Source organism: Neofelis nebulosa, chromosome 7 (genome assembly GCF_028018385.1).
Source record: "Neofelis nebulosa isolate mNeoNeb1 chromosome 7, mNeoNeb1.pri, whole genome shotgun sequence".
In the NCBI taxonomy this organism is placed as follows: Eukaryota; Metazoa; Chordata; class Mammalia; order Carnivora; family Felidae; genus Neofelis; species Neofelis nebulosa.
Window position 1 is genome coordinate 63,305,380 of NC_080788.1, and position 9,401 is coordinate 63,314,780.

Here is a 9,401-nt window from a genome sequence, read left to right on the forward strand (position 1 = left end):
TGAGTGTGAGGAGAAAGCCAGCCTTGGAGTGTGGCTGAGGGGCTCCTCCTGCACCACACATGCTGCCTAGTGTTTCCTAGCCCTTGAGACTCCGGCACTCACCCAGGCAGCCTTTAAGACCATCAGGGCTGTTAGCCCCTATGGCGGGGAAATAGAACTCTAAAAGATGGTTTCCCCATCTGCCTCCAGAGCTGTCAAGGGGGCCCAGACAGTCTAAGCTGTGTTGGGAAACACGTTTAAAGGACATGGTCACCCAGCAGGGGAGGTGTGTGAATGAAAGCTGAAAGCTAAGACCATGGCATGGAAACTTCTCAAAGAGCCAGGTTCTCCTAGATAAGTGCCCCTACTTCTCCTACCTCCCACCCTTAGGGAAAGCAAATTACCCAAACCTATAAAAGTAGGACACTAAAGGATTTCTCCCCTCCCCGAGCCTCCCAGGATAAGGATTCCTAGCAGTACCCCTCACCCCCAGCAGCCAGGCCAGCCCTACCTCCCCCCCCCTCCCAAAATGCCCCTTCTCCCTGTTCGGGTCTGCTTCATGTGCTGATGTCCCCCACCCCTCATCGGAGACTGGTGGTGGAAGGTAACAGCAGCAGTGGCCGCTGGAGCTGAGCCATGCCATTCTGGCAGCCTGAAGCCAAAGCAGAAGAGGGGACAGGGCTTCTGTCAGCAGCCCAGCCTGTGCTGACCTTGGCTTCATGCCCACTAATGGGCAGGGATGGAGGCCAAAAGGGTCAGAAGAGAAACGTAGCTACTCACAGGGAAGGAGACCCAAGTGGCAGGAAGCCCATGCTCGGCCTAGGAAGTGGTTATAGGGTGAGGCTGGAGGAGTGGATGCCTCCCCCCCACCCCACCCCCAGTTTCTAGGAGTAAAGATCTATTGGCTCTGGGATGGGGGGTGGGGGGACAATTGTCTTTATTTGGGGTCTTGATGGGAGGGAGAAAAGGGAACACTGATTAGAAAGGAGGATGAGTGGTCTTGAGAGCCCATTCCTGCCTGCCCAGCAGCTGGAGGAACTGTACTCTCAGAGCCTCCCCCCATGTGGGTGGCTGTCTCCTTTGCCCCAGGAGGCTCTGACTGAGTAGGCTACAGACTGGAGACACAGGCTGGCTAAAGGCACTTGGTGTTCCTCCTGTGCCAGCCCACTGATCTCCCCCGGTTCCCTGCCCCCTTTGTTAAAGCGCCTCAGTGAGCCAGCAAAGAGGCCAGGGACTGCACACCCTGCTTGTCCCCCATGGAAGCTTTTGGTCTCTCCTCTCCTCCTTTACCCCACTTGCTAGGACCTCTTTGCCTGGGCCTCTTTCCTTCCCAGTCCAGAGTCCTTCCACACCTGGAAAGGCCTCCACCTCTTCCTCTTCTAACCCTTCAGCTCCTCTAACCTTTGCTGAGTGAGTGCTCCCACCCCACTCCACCAAGGCAGTGGTGCCAATGCCTGGGTCCCATCACCTTTCTTCACCCCAGCACACCCAGGTATCCCCCAATTGAAAAGGACTTGCCACTTGGCCTGGGGACAGGAATGGATCCATCAGGTCTCCTGGACCACCCCTCCATGCCTCCAGGCAGGGGGCTCTCTCTACCCAGACGCCTCCAAGACCCATCTGGAAGGGTTAACTGCCTCAGAGCAGGAGAGCAGAGAGAGGGAGATGCAGAGAGGAAAACATCCAGGGCTGAGAGAAAACACGCTGCATACCCCTCCCCCACTGTGCACGACCAGACTGACAGCCGGGACAGACTGGCTGCTCTGTCATCTCCAGTCCAGCCGCTGGGCACCTCCCCCACTGCCCGCCGCAGTCCCTGCAGACTGCCTGTCCTCGGCTCCAGCTACCTGGCATCGGGCAGGGCACCCCAGCAGGGCAGTGCAGTCCTTGCAGTGATGGCAGTACCCACATTCCCCTTCCTCTGTTCCACGCTCTAGTCCCATCTCTCCTGGGAGTGGGGCAGCTGCTCCCCTCCTCCATAAAGTGCCTAAACTCTAGGTCCCAGGAACACTTACTGAGCCACCTGGCCCCTCATCCCCAAAGGACTAAGTGGAGGGCACGGCTTCTGGGGGCAGGGACACCGGGGCACCAATTAAATTTGGCTGCAGCACTTGCCCCCTCCCCCATCATAGGAACCCCCCGGGGGTCGGGGAATAAAGAAAGCTGGACTTTTATAGTCCTTTTATCTGACCCACTCCCTCTTAAAGGGATCGGAACCCTCTCCTTAAAGGGATCTCCTGAAATTATTTGCCCCCAAGCAAATCCAAGTGCAGGCGTCTGTTTGGTCTTTACCTGCTGGGGCCCCTTTCCCTAGAGATGGGGAGGCAGAAGTGCTCTCCCTGTGACTCTGAACTGGAGGGTCAAGACCCCCTCCTGCCGACAAGGAGCCAGCTGTTGAGTGCCCAGCAGAGAACAGGACCTCTCTCTCCTCTAATGGCACTCACTGCCACAGCCTGGGGTGGGGTTGGGGGTAGGGGGTTCAAGGTGAGGTGGGGGCCTGTGTGGGCACAGTCTCTGGTAAGATGGAACAAGGGGGGCTACATGCACTCAAACTTTGGGGAACACATGTCCATGGTGCTGTGTCCAAAACCCCCATCTGTCCAGTGCAAGCCTCCAAATTGCTGGCAGGGGAAGTCTTTGCAGGCTTCCTGTCCCTGAAAAGGCTGCATTCTCCTTTCCTCTCTCCCAATTCCTGACTCCTGCCCTCTTTGGGGCCCCTGGTCTCACCCTTGGGGTGCCCTCTCTGCCCCGTATCCAAGTTGCCTCTATCACAGCCCCAACAACTGCAGACTGCACCCCATTTCAGGTTATTTCCTGCCCTAACGTTTGCCCCTGGGGTCCGTCTCACCCCCTTGAGCCCTCCCCCCACCAACCAAGGGGTGGGGGATGGGCACACCTCGGCTGCTGGGAGCCCAGCCGAGCTGCAGCCTCTCCCTCCTGCTTACTCGGCACCTTGTCTCACCCAGCCCTTGGGACTGCAGGGTTCGAGGAAGGGTGGGTGTGAATGGGGGAAGGAGAGTCCGAGGGCACTCCAGACCGACCGAGGGACAGAGTCGGAAGCAGGCACTCATTGAGGCCACCTCTTCTGCCCCTCCTCCCTTCGCCCGTGGAGGTCGAGGCTGCCAAGGGAGGGCTTCCCCGGGCGCTTGGGAACTCGCCAAGGCCCCCGCGCCTGCCACTCCCTTGAGGAGAGGCTCCCCCGCTCTGGGGCTGGGGCTCGGAGGCCTCCCCCCACTTCACCCCCCCCCCCCCCCCCCCCCCCCGTCCGGCAGCTGCTGCAGCCTCCGGCTGAGGTCAGGCTCCACCTCCTTTCTCCGGAGGGAGAGCGCGAGGGTTGTTTGTTGTTGGGGTGTGAGAGGGAGAAGGTTCGAGATCACCTGGCTGGGTGGGCACGGGCTCCGAGGGCGGGATCGGGCCGGGTGGGCTGGCTTCGGCAGGAGCCTACTGAGGTGGGTGAAATGCTAACCTCACCCTACCCCCACCCCTACCCCTGCGGGTTCTAAAAAAGCAGTCCCGGTCCACTGCTCTAGTTCCATCCAGCCGCCCACTGGCCCGAGCCCCCCGCCCGACTATCCACCCTTACGGAGGGGCCAGAATGCCCCTGACAAAAAGGCAAGCCCTTGGGTTACCGAGAGGAATAAGACTGTTCCTGCTCTCAAGAAGCTTCCCGTCGGAGGCTGGAATGTGTCGTGGGTCGAAAGACAAGCAGACAGAACAGCGTGATTAACACAACTTCATGACAGCAACACGTAATGGCTGCTGAGGAAGCAAAGGGAAGGGTGCCATGGTCTGCACCTGGTGTGGGGCTGGGGTGAAGTGCGAGAACGTTCGAGAAAGAGCTAAACTGTGCGCTCTCTTTTTGAAGGAGCAGGCATACTTCACCCCCACCTGCCATTGGTAGGGTGAAAGTTGAGGAAGCCCCAGGTGGGGTACCGGCTTTAGCAAAGGCACAGAGCTGTGAAATAGGGGCAGGGGCCACCCGGGCTTGGTAAACCTTGTCAGGGAGCTTCATTCCAAAGGCACTGGGGGGCACTGGGGAATTTTAAGGGAAGGAAGGTCCTGGTCAGATTTGTGTGTGACTAGGATCTGGGGAGGCCGGTTGGGGGAGCAGCGGAATGTGGCTCATGAGGGGAGAATGTTGAGCCTCGGTTTCCACTCAGTACCTGCTTCCCAGAAGGACGTTTAACTTTAGGTCTGTGCCCTCCCTCTCAGGTGCGGGTTGGGCGGCAAAGGGTCCATCTTCGGAGAAGTGTCCTCTCCAAGCACTGCTCCTCTGACCATGCAGGGGCTGTACTTTCTGTCTCCCTGCTGGGAAGGGATGTGGGGGATACCTCCTTCTCCTCCCTCACTCCTTCTAGGGAGTTCTGCCCTCCCAAAATCAATGCTATTTCCTGGAGCAGTGACAGGAAAGACGACAAACATGGGGACCAACTTTCCCCTCCAGGTGCTCTTTGTGCACCTCACTTGGGACTAGAATTCTCAGGTAGTGGACATTGGTGATAAAAACCACATAGAGGGGCACCTGAGTGGCTCAGTCGGTTAGGCATCCAACTTCAGCTCAGGTCATGATCTCACAGTCCATGAGTTTGAGCCCCGCGTCAGGCTCTGTGCTGTCAGTTCAGAGCCTGGAACCTGCTTCAGATTCTGTGTCTCCCTCTCTCTCTGCCCCTCCACCACTCATGCTCTGTCTCTATCAAAAAATTAATAAACGTTAAAAAAATTTTTTTTTAGTTATGAAAACCACATAGAGACTCTGGCAGATGTCCTCAGTGGTGCCCTGGGGCTGGCATAAGGCTGAGCATTTGACTTTCAAGAGCTGGTCCTGTCCTCACCCGGATCCCAAAACGCAGGCATGATTACTGTTGCCATTTCACAGATTTGGAAACCGAGGCTTAGAGCAGTTAGTGTCTCTGTCCCAGGTCACACAGGCAGACTCAAACCCCAGCCTGCCTGACTCAGGTCAGGGTCAGACTCCCTGGCCCCACTGCATAGCACTGCCTTCTGTGAGCCTGGAGAACATTGCCCTGCTTGCTTTCCTGTTTCCCTTCAACCACAGTTGGGATTGCCAGTGAATAGGACGGGGGTGTGGGCGTGTCAGCAAAATCTCATACTATAGCCCTGCCCTTTCCAGAGAGCCTTTTTCTACAACATCTGGAAGCAAACTCTCTGGGGCTTTTCTTTGGATTTCTAGCATAGGTCAGACCCATTCATATTTGTTCCTGGAGCTGCCTGGACTCTGCCTCTGACTCTCAAGCCTGACTTTCTGTAAAGGTCTCCTGAAGCTCTGGTACACCTTGCTCCCCGAATTTCCAGGGGGTCCACGCTGAATTCCTGGGGTGGGGGGGAGCGTTCTATACTGTCTTCCAAACGATCTGCTGCTTTGCCTGGGTCTCTGTGATGAGACTGTAGACCCTGGAGGGTACGACTATCGCTTCATCTTTATCTATGGCTTCCTATGTGTCTAGCACATCTCCGGACCCGAGGAAGGATAGCATTTTAGGTCCCTCAGAACCTACCTAGCCTCAGGATACACAACCCTCTACTTCTCTCCTTCCATAGACCCACTCAGGAATCCCACACTGGCAATCTTTGAACAGAACTCAGCAGGAAGACACATTCTGTTTGACAGTTCTTTTTAAAAAAATTATTCATTTATTTAAGTAATCTCTACACTCAATGTGTGGCTCAAACTCACAACCCCAAGATCAAGAGTTGCATGCTCTCCCGACTAAGCCAGCCAGGTGCCCCAGTTTGACAAATTCTTATCCCACAGGGCTTTCAAAGAGATTAAAATGAGGAGCCAATGCTGAAGTTTTTTGAGATTTACAGTAAAAAATTTTAATTTAAAAAATTTTTAAATTTAAATAAAAAATTCCAGTTTCTCTCGAAAAATCAGAAAATCTGGTTACCTTTGGCCCACATTTCCACTTGCAACAATAGGCCGGTGCCAAATAGCAAATGCCATCTTCCTGGGACAAGCATGCTTAAGTTTGCCACGGCCCCGCATGGTCCTATTCAGGCACTTGTAAGACTTGCCTGACCCCTGAAGGTTTTCATTGTGCCCACAGCAACACAGATGGGTGTTATGGTCTAGGCCTTTAGGGGTGTCTACTTCCCTTAGACCTACTTGGAAAGCCTTGCTACATTCTCACAGATCATCTCTAATAGCACCTTTATTATTTTCCCAGGTGCAGAAGCCATAGACTCAGGCTGGAGATGAAAAGGTAAATTCAACATGGTTCAGAATTTTGGGGCTTCTCTAAATGACTACTCACAAGAGTGTGGTATAATGTCTTGCAAGTAGTAGGTGCTTAATGTTTGACGAACTGAATAGGAAACGATTAGTAAATAGTAACTGACTAAATATATTAAGGGAGAAGGGAAAGCCGTTCCAAGAAGCATGAATGTCTGAGATGGTCTGGGTGTAGGTTGCTTGGGACCTCATCTTCCCCAGGGTCACTGCTGTCATGGCACTTGTCTGCTCAGATATCAAATGGGAATATTTTAAGGGAGACCCCTCCCTTGAGGAATCCCACAGGCTGTGGACTAGGAGTGGAGGGGTGCACCCACTGGTTCCTTGAACCCAGACCTGCAGACTCCTGGGATGAGGAGGAAACCCAGATCTGGAACGGGCAGTGACTTGAGAGCCTGCAAAGCCAGGGGTCTTACAGAAGGCATGGGCAGGCACTTAACATCCGTTTCTCTCTTTAATCCTCAAAAACCCAATCGGGTAAATATTATTCTCACATTTACAGTGAATGAGAAAACTGAGACCTGGAGAATCTAAGCAACTCCTCAAGATCACAAGGGTTTGGAGTGGCTCCGAACCTTTGCTTCTTTAAGTACAGCAGTTAGCATAAAGGTTAAACAAAGGTCTAACCCTTTGTGGATCTAAAACCTTTACTCTTTCTACATTTCACATAGTGTAGTGGTTAAGAATAAAAACTCTTTAGCCAGACTTCCTGAGTGGAAGTCCTGGCTCTGCAGCCTCCTAAAACATGCAAAGCTCTCAGAACAGTGCCCGACCCATAGCAAATGCCCCCAAACACTAGCAGTTATGAACCTACTTCATCACGCCTCTATCGGGCCATTCCTGCAGTCTGCCCTGTTACTCTATTGGAATCTGGTCCTGTACCTCCTGTTTGCACCCTGTGTCCCATGTGGAGTCCCTACTATGTCGTGCCCATGGCTGTGTTCTGTCCACCCAGCCGCACGCAGTATGTCAGACTGTGGCTTCAGCCAGGCTGGATGCCTTCCTTTGCTGGGTCTGAAGGAGGGACCAGCCTCCCTTCCTAGGACTCTTCCATGACACCCTCCCAACACCAGGGCTGTCTCTGTGACCCCAGCCATCTTCCTCAGCATTTGGAAAGATTTCCCTTGGTATCCCTAATCACAGTCCCCAAGGTGAAGTGGCCCCATCTCCTCTAGGCTTTCAGCCAGAGCCACCAACCTCTCTAGTCTTCCGAGGCCAAGAGCAGAGGGTGAATCACCTATGGCTGTTTTGCTATCTTCTCTCAACCTCAGTGAACCCGTAAGAGCCAGGACCAGCCTGCCCAGCAGAGACACTCCCTGGAGAGGTCTCCGAACTACAGTCTGAGCCACAAGTACTGTGCTAACCAACTATGGCCCTACTCAAGCTCAGCAGGGTTCAGGCACCAGTGGGACTTGGGAGGTGATGCCAGTAACATTGCTTCTGACCTTGGAAAGCTTCTCCTCCACCCAGCAGTGGACCCTCTGGAACTGAAGAACTGGACAAAGAGTCTATGACTCAAGCAAGACTGAGTCAGATGACAAATAGCTGGGCAGGTGACACCAAGACTCAGGCATGAGATCTGACAAATAGTTTTCCCTGATTCGTGAATATGGTTCTATTTTTAAAAATCTTACAAGGGGGTTTGTGAAATTCACAGTTATATGGGCAACTCTTCTTTCTTAAGAAGTATACGGGGGAAGTCAGCAATTACCCTTTTTGCTTGTGTCTCTCTGCTGGAGTGTGTTCTGTGATGATATGTAACATTCCTAGAGAGATTTCATGAGCCAGGCATTGTGTTAAGTTCTTTCTTTGCGCTCATTTAAACCCCAACCAGTCTTAGGAAATAGGTTCTGTTATTATTCCATTTTACTGATGAGGAAACTGAGGCTTAGAAAAAGTTCCACAACTTGTCCAGAATCACAGTTAATAAGTAACGGAGACAGGGTTCAGATCCCAGCCTTGTCACTTTTTTTTTTTTTTTTTTTTTTTTTTAAATTTTTTTTTCAACGTTTTTTATTTATTTTTGGGACAGAGAGAGACAGAGCATGAACGGGGGAGGGGCAGAGAGAGAGGGAGACACAGAATCGGAAACAGGCTCCAGGCTCCGAGCCATCAGCCCAGAGCCTGACGCGGGGCTCGAACTCACGGACCACGAGATCGTGACCTGGCTGAAGTCGGCCGCTTAACCGACTGCGCCACCCAGGCGCCCCCAGCCTTGTCACTTTTAATTGTTCCTCTGTCACTTGTTCCCAAATGAGCTTCCCCCAAACAATTCTCTATTCTTCTGTTTTCCAAACGTCTGTTAGCAACTCATTTGGATTTTATACATGAAGTTGCTGTGAGTAATATTCATCTGTTAGACTGGGGGCAAAATGTTGTGAGCGTATTGTCATATTTCTTTATAAGAGGAATATTCCTTTTGCACAGCCTCATCAAAAGTACCCTTTCTCTGCCCTCTGCACTCATTTTGACACTGAGTAACAATGTGGTCTTTCGGGAACGTCAGGTACACTTCAACCAACTTCCAGTTACAGGCAAACCCAGTGCTCTCTTAGTGAGTTGATTTTGGGGTAAAGGCACCACCTCCCACCAAATTTCCAAAGCCTGGAATATTCTAGTCTTCTTTGGCGCCTCCCTTTCCCTTGCCAGCCACCACCCATAGCTAATCCATCACCACAGCCTGACTGTCATTTACCACTTCCACTACCTCCTTCTGCACACTCCAGGAACTGCCACCCTGTCATGGACGTCACCTCCCCCCCCCCCCCGCCCCGGAACCATGTCTGTTTTCCATGCGGCAACCAGAAGATCTTTCCGAAACAGGCTGTATCATATCATTCTGCCGCTTCAGCCCTTCTGAGGCTCCTGCTGGCTGTCGGGCTAAAGATCTGAATCTGGGACTCACACCTGAGGCTGCCCCAGTGGGGAGGCTCCATGATCCCAGCCCCAAATCACACTCCTGTACCTGAGGTGCTCCCTCTCTCTCAAGCCAGGCTGAGCAAGTGAGTAGTTCCTGGGTGAGATCTGTCTCTTCGACGAGGCTGGGGGGGGGGGGGGGGACCACGCCCGCATTGGGTCCCGCTGCTTCCCCACCGCCTGGTAGGGTACCTGCACATGGTAGTTTCTCAGGAACAGTTACGGAATGGCGAATGATTAAATGACTGTCAGA